Source organism: Sorex fumeus, unplaced genomic scaffold, assembly GCF_029834395.1.
Source record: "Sorex fumeus unplaced genomic scaffold, SorFum_2.1 ptg000036l, whole genome shotgun sequence".
NCBI lineage: Eukaryota > Metazoa > Chordata > Mammalia > Eulipotyphla > Soricidae > Sorex > Sorex fumeus.
Window position 1 is genome coordinate 931,673 of NW_026606093.1, and position 15,172 is coordinate 946,844.

The window sequence follows — 15,172 nt, forward strand, 5'->3', positions numbered from 1 at the left end:
AAATTCAAAATCACATCCTAATAACCCATTACTCCTTTTTTTTTAACGCTGAACTCCTATGACTAGCTCTATATAAAGGGTCAAAGATGCAAAAGAAGTTGGACAAAGTCCCTTACTTGGTAATGAAAGCAAAATTTTAACAAAATCACACCAGGTATGGTTTCTCATTCTTGGGGTGAGATCTATCTCGGGCCAAATAAAGGACAGGCAAAAATTAGCTGGTTATGATGGCGACCTCAAAAATCCCCCGAGACACTGAAATGTTTGCCCAGGGTTAAAAAGTGATTGGACAAGTGGTTAACACGAAGTGACAGGCTGAGTGAGGAACTAGTTAGAGTGATGGGAGAGAAGACGCCAATGCCAACATCTTGAAATGCCAGTCTGCGACACCTTGCCTACAGCTTCAAAGCCACGAGAAAGCACCAAGATGTAAAATAAAAGGGAACTTTATTCTTCATATTGACAATGACAGAGGAGCTTGAGTGCTGGAGACATGTGGGTGTGTGATTGTCAGTAACATGGTATCAAAAGTTTGGTCGAGCTGAGTCTGGCATGAGGGAGGGGGTGTGGGGGAGGGGGTAGTTGTTAGGAATATGGTATCAAAAATTTGCTCTGGCTGAGCCGGGCTGGAACTTGAATTTTTCCTCTTAGAGTACACACTGGTCACCTGAGACCATCTGCCCATCTTGGCACACTTTGTCACTCTTGCCACTTTCGTCCAGTGAATACTACAGGCAGAACCAAGTGGAAACATGGAACTGATAATACTGAGTATCGCTTGTGTGCCAGGGGGCCAAGCTCTTGCCAGTGTATTTAGTGTGGTCAGAACAGAACCCCATCTCCGGGGAAATGACAGAAAGGGTGAACAACATTCCTGTAAATGCACAAACAAACTTAAGGGCCAGGGGTTTGGACTCACTTGGGGCTGGAGCAATAGGACACTGGGATGGGCACTTGCCTTGCACGTGCTGACCCAGGTTTGAGCCCCGCATCCCATATGGTCCCCTGAGTACTCGCAAGTGTGATTCCTGACTGCAGAGGAGTAAGCCCTGAACACAGCTAGGTGTGGCCCCCAAGACTAACTGAACTCGCTGGCTCTGTAGTCTTAGTCAATTCATTCCACTACCTTCATACCACCCCTCTCGAAGAGCCCAGCAGACTACCCAGAGTATCCAGCAGGGCCTGGCAAGCTCCCCAGGACATATTCAATATGCCAGAAACAGTAACAACAAGTCTCACAACTTGTTGAGACGTTACTGGTGCCCGCTTGAGCAAACTGATGAACAACAGGAGGGCAGTGCTACAGGGCCACAGAGCAGCTTGAGAACACAGAACTCAGTCTTTAGATGTTCTGGTTTGGGAGCCTGATGAGTCAGGAATCACAATTTTGGGAGGGGAGGGAAGCAGGGGGATGCTTCGTCCCACCCAATGTTGCTCAGGCGTGACCCCCAGCAGTCTGGAGAATCATGCGTGACGCTGAGAATTCTGTGTTCTGCAGCATGCCAGGCAGGTGCCTTAGCTACTGTACCATCTCTCTGGCCCAGGAATCATTAAAACAGGGTTTCACAACTTCAAACTGTACTGCAAAGTAGTAGTAAGGAAAACAGCATGGTACTGGAACAAAGGCAGATCCACAGATCAGCGGACGAGGGTTGAATGTCCTTAAACACACCCTCAAGTATATCATCATATAATCTTCGATAAGGGAGCAAGAAATGTGAAGTGGAGCAAGGAAAGCCTCTTTAACAAATGGTGTTGGCAAAACTGGATAACTACACGCAAAATAATAGGCTCAGACCTCTACCTAACACCATGCACAAAAATCAGATCAAATGTATTAAAAACCTAAACATCAGACCAGAATCCATCAGGTACATTGAAGAAAAGGTCGACAAAACCCTCCACGACACTGAAGGCAAAGGTATCTTTAAGAACGAAACACCACTGACCAAGCAACTGGAAACAGAGATAAACAAATGGGACTATCTTAAACTAACAAGCTTCTACACCAAGAGAAACAGTGACTAAAATACAAAGACAGTATACAGAATGGGAAAGGATACTCATCCAATACCCCTCAGACAAGGAGTTAGTATCAAGGATATACAAGCCACTGGTTGAACAGTAGAAATGACATGGGCACATGTATGCTTATTGCAGCACTATTTACAATAGCCAGAATCTGGAAAAAAAAAAAGTGACCAAGAACAGATGACCGGTTAAAGAAACTTTGGCATATCTACACACAATAGAGTACTATGTAGATGTTAGAAGAGATGAAACCATGAAATTTGCATATAAGTGGATCAACATGGAGAGCATCATGCTAAGCGAAATGAGTCAGAAAAAAAGGGACAGACACCGAATGACTGCACCCATTAGTGGGATGTATCACTGTTTCACTATCCTCCCACTGTTCATCGATTTGCTCAAGTGGGCACCAGTAACATCTCCATTGTGAGACTTGTTACTGTTTTTGGCATACTGAATATGCCACGGGGAGCTTGCCAGGATATCAAGTAACAAAATAAGAGAATAACACCTAAGGAGAGTAGAGATAAAGGCCAGGAGTGTGGTCCCACGGCTTGGAAGCTGATCGCATATGCTGGGGGAAAAGACAGGTAGGATGGAGAAGAGACCACTAAGCAAATGATGGTTGGAGGGATCACTCGGGATGGTAGATGCATGCTCAAAGTAGGCTATCGACCAAACATGATGGCTGCTTAGTGCCTATGTTGCAAACCACAACACCCAAAAGGAGAGAGTGAGTAAGGGGGAATGTGTCTGCCACAGAGGCAAGGGGGGTGGGAAGGGATGGGGGAGGCGGGAGGGACACTGGGAACATTGGTGGGGGAGAATGGACACTGGTGGAGGGATGGGTACTCGAACATTGTTTGACTGAAATGTAATCACGAAAATTTTTAAGTCTGTAACTGTATCTCACGAGGATTCATTAAAATAAAAAATAAACAGTAACTGGCCACATGCAAAAAATTCAAAAATAAAATCCATAATAAAGGAAAAAAATAAAACACAACAAAGTACAATAGGATTTCAAAACCGGAGAACAAATATAAGACAGATTATTTCAGCTGAAAGTGCACTGGCCTGGAGTATTCTCTTCAGGAGGCTACAGGCAGAGTGCTTCAGAAGGTTTGAGAGACACATTTAGGTCCACTTGCTTATGGAAGCTACAACCACAGTGTTTGGGGTGGGAGCAGGTGTTCTTTTGGCATTTTTAGGTTGTGTTAAGGGATCATACCTGCAGGGCTTGGGGGACCACACAAGGGTCAGCCACATGCAAGGTACATGCCTTACCCATTGTGCTAGCTCTCCCGTCCTACACCAAAAGTTTTGGTACACACAGTGAGTCTATCGGTGGTGAAAAGTTTGTTGAGGGTACACAGGAAGAGATGGCAACATAGGGAAAGCTGTTTCCCCAAGCAGCACAGCATGAATCGCCCAGCCCCAGCCATCAGGCGCCCCCCAACCCCGGCAAATCCAGCAGCGCTGGGAGGATCCCCGCCCCACTAGCAAACAATAAAAGGCAGGAGTTAGCAGCGTTACAAGCCGGAACCGTCATGTAGGGAAGAAGAAAGGGCATTACACAAGGGCATTACACGGAGTCACCCAAGAACTAGGCAAAGAATTTTAGCAAGAACGAAAAAGGATGAACACAGGGTAGGGCGTTTTTGCCGTGCACGCAGCCGACCCGGGTTCGATTCCCAGCATCCCATTTGGTCCCCCACGCACCGCCAGGAGTAACTCCTGAGTGCAGAGCCAGGAGGAACCCCTGAGCATTGCTGTGACCCAAAAAGCCTAAAAAGAAAAAGGATGAAAATAAAAAGACCTGAAGCTGGAATCGCCAGCATGAATGTCTCCTTGATAAGAAAGCCTGCTCCCTCGCAGAAAGTGGCAGAAGCGGGGACCAGCAGGAAAAGGATTCCTGGGGAGTGACCGCAGAACGGGAGAGCAGGAGGGGCGCGGCATTCGGGCACACCCGGCTCTGCTCGGGGCGGCCAGCGGTGCCGGGGCCCACCAGGAGCGCGGTGCGACCCCCGGGCGAGAGGAGCTAGAGCAGAGCCGCAGCGACCGCGGCGGACGCAGAGGCCGGCAGACTCCGGCCTCCCTCGGGACGCCGCCACGGACGAAGCTCCGCGGGCAGCCCCCGGCCCACGCACGCGCAGCCCAGCGCGCCGGAGAGCAACGGGACGAGGGCCCGCGCCTCCGCCGCGCCCAAGGAAACGGGGGCGGCGGGACGCCCGCGCGGGCGGGGAACGCACGGCCGAGCCGCGGACCCCCGCAGCCCCGCCGCGCCCGCGCTGCTGCCGCCGCCGCCGCCCGCCGCCCGTCGCGGGACCCCGGCTCACCTGCCGCCGCGCCAAGAACGCGCGCACGCAAGGCCGCGGCGCCGGGGCCTTCCCACACGCCCGCGCGCGCTCCCGCCCGCCCCGCCCCGGAGCCGTCCCACGCCCCTACGCGCTCCCGCCCGCCCCGCCGCTGCGGCCTTCCCACAAGCCCCCGCGCCCTCCCGCCCCGCCCCGCCGCCGAGACTTTCCCACAAGCCCCCGCGCCCTCCCGCCCCGCCCGCCGCCGAGACCTTCCCACAAGCCCCCGCGCCCTCCCGCCCCGCCCCGCCCCGCCGCCGAGACTCTCCCACAAGCCCCCGCGCCCTCCCGCCCCGCCCCGCCGCCGAGACCTTCCCACAAGCCCCCGCGCCCTCCCGCCCCGCCCGCCGCCGAGACCTTCCCACAAGCCCCCGCGCCCTCCCGCCCCGCCCCCGGAGCCCTCCCACAAGCCCCTACGCGCTCCCGCCCGCCCCGCCGCCGCGGCCTTCCCACAGGCCCCGCGCGCTCCCGCCCCGCCCCCAGGCTCTGCGCTCGCGCGTGCGCAGTCGGCCGGAGCCGGGCTTCTTCCTGCTCCGGGGCGCCCCGGGCAGGTCTCGGCCTGCGGCGTCCGCTGCGCCGGCGCTTCCGCGGAGGCTGCTGGCACGCTCGGGGTCGTCGTTTCTCCGGAGCGCGGCTAGCCAGCGTGTGGTCGGTCGTCCCGCGAACCGGCCCCCTCCCCCAGCGCCCAGCAGGAACGCTTCGTGGCGTCCAGAGCCAGCCGGGCCTGGGACGCGGGTCGGTTCTGTGTCCGCCCGCGCGCGGCTCCCTCTGAGCACTTGGGTCGGGCCGCCGCGTCTTGCGAGGAAGACGGGACCTCGTGCCTCGAGCTGCCGCTTCGGAAAGAAGCAGCCGCCGGACTCTGCCTCCGTTTAGCGTCCTTCCGTTTCGTGACGGATCCAAGATCGTAGAACGAAGAAAAATGTTCATGTCCCCCGAAACAACATAAATCTTCCCATTTTGAACATTTAGGGCCTCAGACGTTTGTCAGAAAATCCGGATCGTTGGCTTTCAAGGCCGGGGGAATTTCGCAATTACAGAAGGAGAGTTTGGGTTTTTTTTTTTAAGTACTAGCTTCGGGGAGCTGTCTCCTCGGATTTTTTTTTAATTAATATAGGCCAGGCATCGTGATTTTTTTTTAAGCTGTGGAGTTGCAGCCTGAGACCACTGATCCACTTGGGTCTTCTCAAGCTCTTTAACACGTCTTTACCATTCTCTTATTGTTTAATGTCTTTGTCCTCTCAAGTCAGGGGTCAAGTCATCAAACGTGTCATTAAAACATTTGAATTGAGGGGCCTGAGTGAGAGTAGAGTGGTTAGGGCATTTTCCTTGCACAAATGCAACTATGCCTGTGATGGAGACTTGTTTTCTAGAAGCTCAGACTTGCTGGCCACCTTGGGTTCTTTTTCAGAATTTTCCTCAGAAGACCTCACCACTTCTGTTGACAGCTGTTTTCAAACACTTTTAAGCAAGAATGAGAAAGTCTGACTCTTATGCCATTTCATTTCCAGTGAGAATGAAGTCCAGCCATCTCAGATACTGTTAATTTTTGGGTAGTCATTTTTTTTTTGGCTTTTGGGGTCACACCCAGCGATGATCAGGTTTCTCCTGGCTCTGTGCTCCTGAATTATTCCTGGTGGTGCTTGGGGGATCAGGGATGAACTGTGTTCAGCTGCATGCATGCAAAGCAAACATCATACCTGCTGTGCTGTCGCTCCAGCTCGCATTCCAAGAGACAATCCATGTGTCCTATTCATTGAAATCAGTAGTAAAGGAATAACTGGGTTTGTTTTTGTTTTTGCTTTTTGGGTCACACTTGGCGATGCACAGGGGTTACTCCTGGCTCATGCACTCAGGAATTAACCCTGGCGGTGCTCAGGGGACCATATGGGATGCTGGGAATCAAACCCGGGTCAGCCACATGCATGGCAAATGCCCTACGCACTGTGCTATCGCTCCAGCCCGGGATGACTTTTTAATTGCAAGACTAAAGTGCTACAGTTAATGATTGTGATTCGTGTTGATTTTATGTACAAAACAATTATTGAGCTGCTTCAAAAGTTAAGTAAGATAAAAATTTTAAACATTAGGACCAGGGAAATAAATAGCTTGACTGGGATGGAGAGATAGGCAACAGGTAGGGTACTTGTCTTGCATGTAGCTAGTCTGGGTTCAGTCCCTGGCACTACATATGGTCCAATCTGTATTACCCGGAGTCATCCCAGAGCCAGGAGTAAGCCCTGAGCACAGCTGGATAATGCCCCTAAAACAAAACCCAAAAAAAAGAGAACTGTAGCACATGCTTTGATGAGAAGGCCCTGAGTTCAGATCCCTGTGTGAAATGGCCACTGAGCACTGCCAGAATTAGTCCTGGTGGTGCTCAGGGGACTGTATGGGATGCTGAGAATCGAACCCGGGTTGGCCACGCACAAGGCAAATGCCCTACCCTCTGTACTATATCTCCAGTCTCTAGAGATCATTTCTAATAAAGGCAGGAGGGAGGGGAAGATGAGGGGCTGGAGAATACAGAGGGAAGGATGCTTTTCTTGCACACAGCCAATTCAGGTTTGATCCCCATCATCCCATCTGGCTACCTAAGCACCGCCAAGAGCAATTCCTGAGCATGTCCGGTGTGGCTCAAAAGCAAAAAGAGATTGAAAATCAGTCTAGGCTTGGTATGATACTCCTAGAATCAGCTCCATCTACCTTGCCACTTTTGATCGTCACCTCTTCTTTTGGAGAGTACAAGCGTTAATTCTCTTGCCTTGCATATGGTCAATCCAGGTTGGATCTCTGACGCTACATATGGTTGCCTGGGCACCACTGCGGTCACTTCTGAGCACAGAGTCAGAAATAGCTCCTGCGCACTACAGGGTACAGCCAAACAAACCAAGAGACAGAGGGAGGCTTCTCAGGGCTCAGAACACTCCTTTCACAGCTCCAGGGAGCAGGACAGGACAAGAGTCTTGGGCTCAGAACACTCCTTTCCCGTGCCATAGACCAAGTGCCGCTCCTGGTTGTAAGGCTGTTGGGCCGTTTTTTTACTCTTGGCAGTCAATCATTTTAAAACGAGTAATTCAGGGTCCAGAGAGATGAAACAGTGGAGAGAGCACTTGCCTGGCACACAGCCGACTCAGAGCTCTGTAGCACTGTCCTCCTGTTGTTCATCGATTTGCTCAAGCAGGCACCAGTAACGTCTCCATTGTGAATCTTTTTGTTACTGTTTTTGGGATATCGAATACATCAAGGGGAGCTTGCCAGGCTCTGCCGTGTGGGCGGGATACTCTCGGTAGCTTGTGAGCTCTCCAAGAGGGACGGAGGAATCCAACCTGGAGGAATCCAACCCGAGTTGGCCGCATGCAAGGCAAACACCCTACCCACTATGCTATTGCTCCAGCCCAGGTTTAATCCCCACACCACACGTATCACCACGTGAGGAGTGATCCTTAAGTACAGAACTCAAAATAATCCCTGAGCACTGCAGGGTGTGGGGCGGGGGGTGGGGGGGGAGAGGAGAGGCCTCAGGGCAAAGGTGGAGCCATCATCAGGTATGAAGAGAACAAAGTAGAGGAAGGTGTGGTCACGTAGGTGAAGGAGAACCTGGGTGCTTGTCTGCTGAGTTCTGACTCTCCGCTGCAGAAAGGAAAACCCCCTCTCTGTGTCTGGAAGAAAGTAACTGCAGAGCTTTGAAATACTTGTTTAGTATCACTGTATATCACTGTCATCCCGTTATCCATCTATTTGCTCGAGCGGGCACCAGTAACGACTGCATTCATCCTAGCCCTGAGATTATAGCAGCCTCTCCTTACTCCTCTTTCCCAACGGTGACGAATTGGAGGCTCTTTCAGGGTCAGGGGAATGAGACACATCATTGTTACTGTTCTTGGCATATTGAATATGCCAGGGGAGCTTGCCAGGCTCTGAAGTGCGGGCAGGTTACTCTCAGTAGCTTGCCGGGTACTCCGAGAAGGAGACCTAGACTATGAAAGGTCATGGCCGTGCTCTTCTGGGAGGTTTGTTTTATAGTCTCTGGGTCTTTATTGTTGATGGGATTTCATGACCGGAGGGGGTGGGGGAAAGGGGCAGTTTGTGGGTGTAACTGCCTAGCTACTGGCAAATGGGGGATCTGGGTGGAGGAGGCCCAGTCCTGGTCCAAGCAGATTTGGAGATCTCAGCCCCAGGACCCACGGACCTGGGTTCTTCTGCCAGTTCCTTCATGCGTGAAGCTCGTACAAGCATGTGGAGAGTGGCCTTGAGCATGACTGTGGCTGGGTATCGGAGGTCTACAGCTGCCGGGGCTCTGTTCAGGGTGGGGAGGGAAACTCAACCCGCCCCCCTCCGAGGGGCCCCGGTGAAGACAGCCAGGCATGAGGGCAAGAGACTCTGTGTCTCTCTCTTCCAGGAGCTTTGTTTAATATAAAGAAACAATGTCAGACACTAGATCAAGATTCAAAGGAAGAAAAGGATATGGGGCTGTTTACACTGAAAGATAAAATCAACAAAGGATTTTCTCTGGTTATTAAAATAGAGAAGCCAGAATAAGAAAGGGATGCTGCATCAGTGGGATCTATTTATCCACTGCATGGAATAGTGGAGAAAATAGCTGAGCTTTGTTTCTGAAAAAAAAAAAAATTAATAAAGGACTGGGAGCATAATAAATGTCTTGAGAATCATTCTAAAGCAAAAAAAAGGGGGGGTCTCAATGATAAGGGAGAAAAAGGAGCACACATAATAAAGGGCAACCAGAACTTCTGTGACAGGCCTGAATATTTTTGAAAGAATAATGATTGATGAAATGATCCTGCTGGAAATCCAAACTTAATCTGGACAAAAAGTTGACTTTTGTAATTCTACTTCTGCTACTTACGATGAGGCTCAATCTAAGCCTCAGTAGGCTAGGTAAAGTTAAAATGATGAAGATAAAAATAATTACTGGGGGGCTGGAGTGATAGCACAGCGGTTAGGGCATTTGCCTGGCACCTGGCTCAACCCGGGTTCTATTCCCAGCATCCCATATGGTCCTCCAAGCACGGCCAGGAGTAATTCCTGAGTGCATGAACCAGGAGTAAGCCCTGTGCATTGCCGGGTGTGACCCAAAAAGCAAAAAAAAATAAAAATTTTAAAAAATAACTACTGGAGTTGAGATGTTTGGATATGAAAGGTCCCTTGGGACATGGGAAAGCTTATAGGACATTAGTTCCTGTCCCTCTCTCCTGAGGTCCAGTATTATCTAGCTGTGGTCAGAGTTTACATCTCTGCCTTTGTCTTCCACAACACCATCTGGAAGACAAAGTTTAGGAGCGTGAATTGTAGACGCCAGAGAGTGAAGGTTAAGCTTGATAGCTAGGAAGGCAAACATCCTCTTCTACTGCAGAGTAAGATCTGCATAATAAATGACACAGGTAAGAACTATTCTCTAAGCAACAAAGGCTTTATTTTACAGTTCATAAAATAATATGCCTGTGCTCCTTTTACCAATGAGGAAACTGGTACGGATCCAGACGTCTGTCACAGCGAGCAGCAAGTGACCTAAGCAGTGTGACTTGAGTCAGTCCCGCGATCCCAGGGTTCCCTTTGACTCTGCCTCAGTCGTCGTCCTACGCACCACTGATGAGGTCCTGTTTCACCCACCCTCACTCTGGTTTATCTGGGGCCTCAATAATCTGTTGATGAGTTAGAAATCGCTCTGTACTTTGTAGACCCTCTTCCTGCCTCAATCTCTCCCACCACAGCTGCAGCCAGAGCCTTTGTCAGAGGGAGCTAGATTACCACTAGTCCTACCAAAATGAATCCCCATAAACATGTGCACTGTTCCTTTCATCCTTTTCATGCAGCCCTTGTTTGGTATTCTTTTTCTTTTTGGGTTACACCTGGCGATGCACAGGGGCCATGCCTGGCAGTGCTCAGGGGACCATATGGGATGCTGGGAATTGAACCCGGATCGGCCGCGTGCAAGGCAAACGCCCTACCAGCTGTGCTATTGCTCCACCCCTGGTATTTTAAGTTTACAATAAAATCGTTAGAGATATATAGAAACTTCCTATCTACCTCTTGCCATGGATAACCATTACCCATGCCTCATCAACAAACACTCAACCAGAATGGCATATTTCCTTTACCAAGGGTGATCACTGACACATCATCACCCCGGATTCATAGTTTTACTAAGACCTCACTATGGGTGTGGTACAGCAGGTCTAGACTTAAAGTATATAACAACAGTACCCAGTATCCTTCGTATATAAGACCACACCTCTGTGCTCTCCTAGTTATCGCTTCCCCTTGCCCTCTCCTGGCAATCGCCAATCTTTTATTTGGGGGGGTGGGGAGGGATGACCGGCAGTACTCAGGGCTTATTGCTGGCTCTGTGCTCAGGGAGCACTCGAGGTTGGGCTCAGGGAACCAAACATGGTGCTGGGGACCAAATCAAACCGAATCGGCCTCATGCAAGGCAAACCCCCTGCCCTCTATACCATATATTGCTCCAACCCCCACTAATCTTTTTTGATTTTTAATTGTGGTTTTGTTGTTGTTGTTGTTTTTCCGCACATGTCACTTCTGGCTCTGCATTCAGGACTAGTTTCTGTCAGGGCTCAGGGCTCATATGGGGTGCCTGGGATCTAAACCGTGAGCCACATGCAAGGCAAATGCTACATGCTCACAGCACTACGGCTCCACACCCCGCTCCAACCATTTTCGTTGTCTCCATAGTTTTACTTTATCCAGAATATTATGTAGTTGAGATGATAGTACGTAGGCTTCTGCATTTTTTTTTTTTTGCTTTTTGGGTCACACCCAGCGATGCTCAGGGGTTATTCCTGGCTCTGCACTCAGAAATTATTCCTGGCGGTGCTTGGGGGACCATATGGGATGCCGGGGATTGAACCCAGGTCGGCTGCATGCAAGGCAAACGCCCTACCAGCTGTTCTATCACTCTGGCCCCAGGCTTCTGCATTTGGCATCTTTCACTTCTTTCACAGCCACGGTCCTCCCGTTGTTCATCGATTTGCTCGAGCGGGCCCAGTAACGTCTCCATCGTGAGACTTGTTACTGTGTTTGGCATGTTGAATATGCCACGGGGAGCTTGCTAGGCTTTGCCGTGCGGGCGAGATGTTCTCGGTAGCTTGCCGGGCTCTCCAAGAGGGGCAGAGGAATTGAACCCGGCTCAGCCGGGCCGACTGCGCGCAAGGCAAACGCCCTACCGCTGTTCTATCGCTCCAGCCGCTTAAATATAAATGCAAGGTTCTTCTTTCATGGCTTAGTGACTCTTTTTGAGATTCCTATTCTCTTGTCTACATGTGCAACATTTGCTAGTTGACAGATAACTTGGTTGCTTCACAGCTTTGGCAATTAAGAATGAAGCTGCTCTGGAGCTGGAGCGATAGCACAGCGGGTAGGGCGTTTGCCTTGCACGCAGCTGACCCGGGTTCGATGCCCAGCTTCCCATATAGTCCCGTGAGCTCCGCCAGGAGTAATTCCTGAGTGCATGAGCCAGGAGTAACCCCTGTGTATCGCTGGGTGTGACCCAAAAAGCAAAAAAAGAAAAAAGAAGAATGAAGCTGCTCTCTTCGGGCGGAGTGATAGCAAAGCAGTAGGGCATTTGCCTTGCACGCAGCCGGCCCAGCCAAGCCAGGTTCGATTCCTCCGCCCCTCTCGGAGAGCCTGGCAAGCTACCGAGAGTATCGCACCCACACGGCAAAGCCTGGCAAGCTCCCCGCGACGAATTCGATATGCCAAACACAGGAACAAGTCTGACAATGTTACTGAACCCACTTGAGCAAATTGATCAACAATGGGAGGACAGTGACAGTCACAGTGAAGCTGCTCTCAAGTTTCTGTTTGCTTCCTTTGTGTGTGGATATGTTTCCAACTGCTTGGAGTAATGTCATTGGGCTTAATTACTGGATCACATGGTCTGATATGTTTAATTTTGTTATGAAACTGCCAAACTCATTCAAAGTACCATATCACTTTAAATTCCTACCAGCAGTGAATGAGCACAAAGTATGTTGCTCCACATTTTCACCAGCATTTAATGGTATCACGGTGCTAGACTTTGGACCTGTAGCCATGTCTTGTTTTAATTTGATTTTCCCTGATGAAATATGATGTGAATTTTTTTTGTTATGCTAACTTGCTGTCTGTATATCTTTAGTAATATAAACACTGTCTGTCCTCCCGTTGTTCATCGATTTGCTCGAGTGGGCCCAGTAACGTCTCCATTGTGAGACTTGATAGCACAGCGGCAGGGCGTTTGCCTTGCGCGCAGCCAGCCCGACCGAGCCGGGTTCAATTCCTCCACCCCTCTCAGAGAGCCTGGTAAGCTACGAGAGTATTCAATATGCCAAACTTTAGTAATACGGCATTTTTAATTTATTTAAGTTTGGGGGCTGCACCTGGTGTTGCTCAAAGTTTACTCCTGGCTCTGTGCGTAGGGGTCACTTCTGAGGATGTGGTGCTGGGGTTTGAAATTGGTCCTGGAGGGCAAAAGCCTTAATGCCTATCCCAGCTCCCCAGCCCTCCCCTTCACTTCACTTGTAAAAAGTACTTTCTCAGGTAAAATAATTCTGAGCTTTGGGTTTTTTTATTCTCTTAGCAGTTGTGGTGTGGGAATGTAAATCATCTGAGCCATACCCATAGTGCTTAGGGGATTATTCCTTACTTTATGCTCAGAGGTCATTCCAAGAGGTGTTCGAGAGAGACCATATACAGTGCTGGAAATCTACCACATCCCTTAGCCTCTGTACTCTCTCTCTCTCTCTCTCTGGCCCATGTATTTTTTTCTTTCTTTTTTTTTTATATAGTCTTCCATTTTTATTAATTTGGGCATTTTCGTGACTATGCCTGATGGTGCTCAGGGATCACTCCTGATGGCTATCAGGGGACCATATCCATGTGGGGGACCAAATCTGGGCAGCGATGTGCAAGGCAAGTGGCCTACCAGTCACAAGTACAAGCTCTCCAGTCACACACACATAAGTTTTTCCTTTGATTTTTTTGTAGCACTGTAGCACCAAATCTCACAATGGAGACGTTACTGGTACCCGCTCAAGCAAATTAATGAACAACGGGAGGACAGTGCTACAGTGATCTTTTGTAATTTGAAAATAATATACAAAAGTATAGTTGTTATTGGGTGATTTTTGTTTGTTTCTGTGTTTGTTTGGCATTTTTTCTGTCCTTTGTTTTCTGAGTTTGCTGGATCTATAGTTTCATGTTTGACAATGATTTGGGGAAATGCTCAGTCATGTTCTGTTTCAAATGTTTCTCAGGTTCTTTTTCTTGGTCTTCTCTAGGTATTCCCTTAACACATATTTTATACCTTCCATCCTTAGTTGTTCTTAGATATTCTGGTTGTTTGGTTTTTTTTTTCTTTCATTCTTTGTCCTATGGTTGTTTTTGGTTTTGAGAATTCTACTGAGAAACTCACAGCCATCCACTGTACTAAAAAATCTTCAATATCATGTTTCATTGCTGTCACAGGTTTTTTATCTCTAGTATTTTTTTTTTTTGGTTCTTAGGATTTATATCTCTCTACTTATACTAGCCATCTATTCTTGCATGCAGTTTACTTTCTCCATTAGAGTCCATATATATATATGACACACAGGCCAACCCTGAGGCCTACGCTTGGCCTGTGTCCTCTCCTCTCTTCTAGATCTAAGAGGAGTTATCGATTGCTCAGCCTAATCAGAGGTGACTGCCAAGCTCCTTACATGCTAAACTAGAAACTTGAAATCGCTTCTTCTCCACTATATGACTCCCAGGGAGAATTCTCTCCCATCTTGATGAATGTTTACAGACTTCACTGAGAGGCCGCATTCTTCAAGTCATCCTGAAATGACACTAAAACCAGATATGTCACTCATAGCCCTGCTTTGGGAAAGCTAGGAGACAAAACGTTGACAGGGCTAAGACACAAAGAAGAGACACATTTCAAGTTTTCTTAAACGACTTTAATTAGAAATTCCATCCCTCTATACAGTGTTTTCCAAGATATTACAAGGAGGAACTACAGGTGAAAATCATGTAAATGGGCACTACTGCGTAAGACTGTTGGACCAACTGACAGGACCAGGAGGCAACAGAAAGAAAACAAGGGAGTTGTGGTTGGAAAGTTGGAAAAATGCTCCTCTAACCATGGTCCTGACTCTGGAACAGCGTGCAATTCCTAATGGAACCAGGGGAGAAATGCATAACTGAAATTGAGGAAGGGTGGCCCTGGTCTCTCAATTTTCCATTCTAGTGTATGCAAATCATAGTTGTTGGCTAGGCCTTGGGATAATTATGTTCTTGACACTAAACCAGAGGTCTCTTTCTTCTTCTGATGCAAAACCTTCTACCTCCTTACAGGGGACCTCTTCAAAAACCCTTTGGAAATGTGCGTATTTCATATAGAAAAGGGCTGTTGCTGGTGGTGCCTGAGCATGCAGAACCAGGAATCAGACTCAGCACCCTCACAGGCTAGTTACATACTCTGCCACTTGAGATGGGAGCCATATCCACAGCTTCCAACATTCTTTATTCTTCTTTCTTTTTGTGGGGGAGTCACAGAGGGGTTGCTGGGTGTTTGAAGCAACACATGTATCGGCACGCTCTCTGCTACTGCGCTCCATCCCCAACCTCGTCACAGTCAATTGGAGGGACAGTTCTGTATTGACGCAAACATCTACACGTAGGACGCTTCTTGATGCAGTTACTGAGCTGGCTAAAGACCACTCAGGTCCAGAGAATTCCTGTCCTGCAGCCAACTCACTGTGTCAGTTGCTGCCCTTCACTATCTAGAG

At 49.2% G+C, this 15,172-nt stretch overlaps 1 protein-coding gene across 1 annotated transcript in view; it reads right to left on the reverse strand.

The window, feature by feature from the left end:
* Nucleotides 1-4,437, reverse strand: part of LOC130027164 (RNA polymerase II-associated protein 3-like) — a 60,036-nt gene extending 55,599 nt beyond the window's left edge. Inside the window, exon 1 of the mRNA XM_056117801.1 lies at nucleotides 4,371-4,437. The gene's annotated coding sequence lies outside the window, so the exon portion shown is untranslated. The remainder of the gene's footprint in view (nucleotides 1-4,370) is intronic.
* Between the last annotated feature and the right edge of the window lie 10,735 nt (nucleotides 4,438-15,172).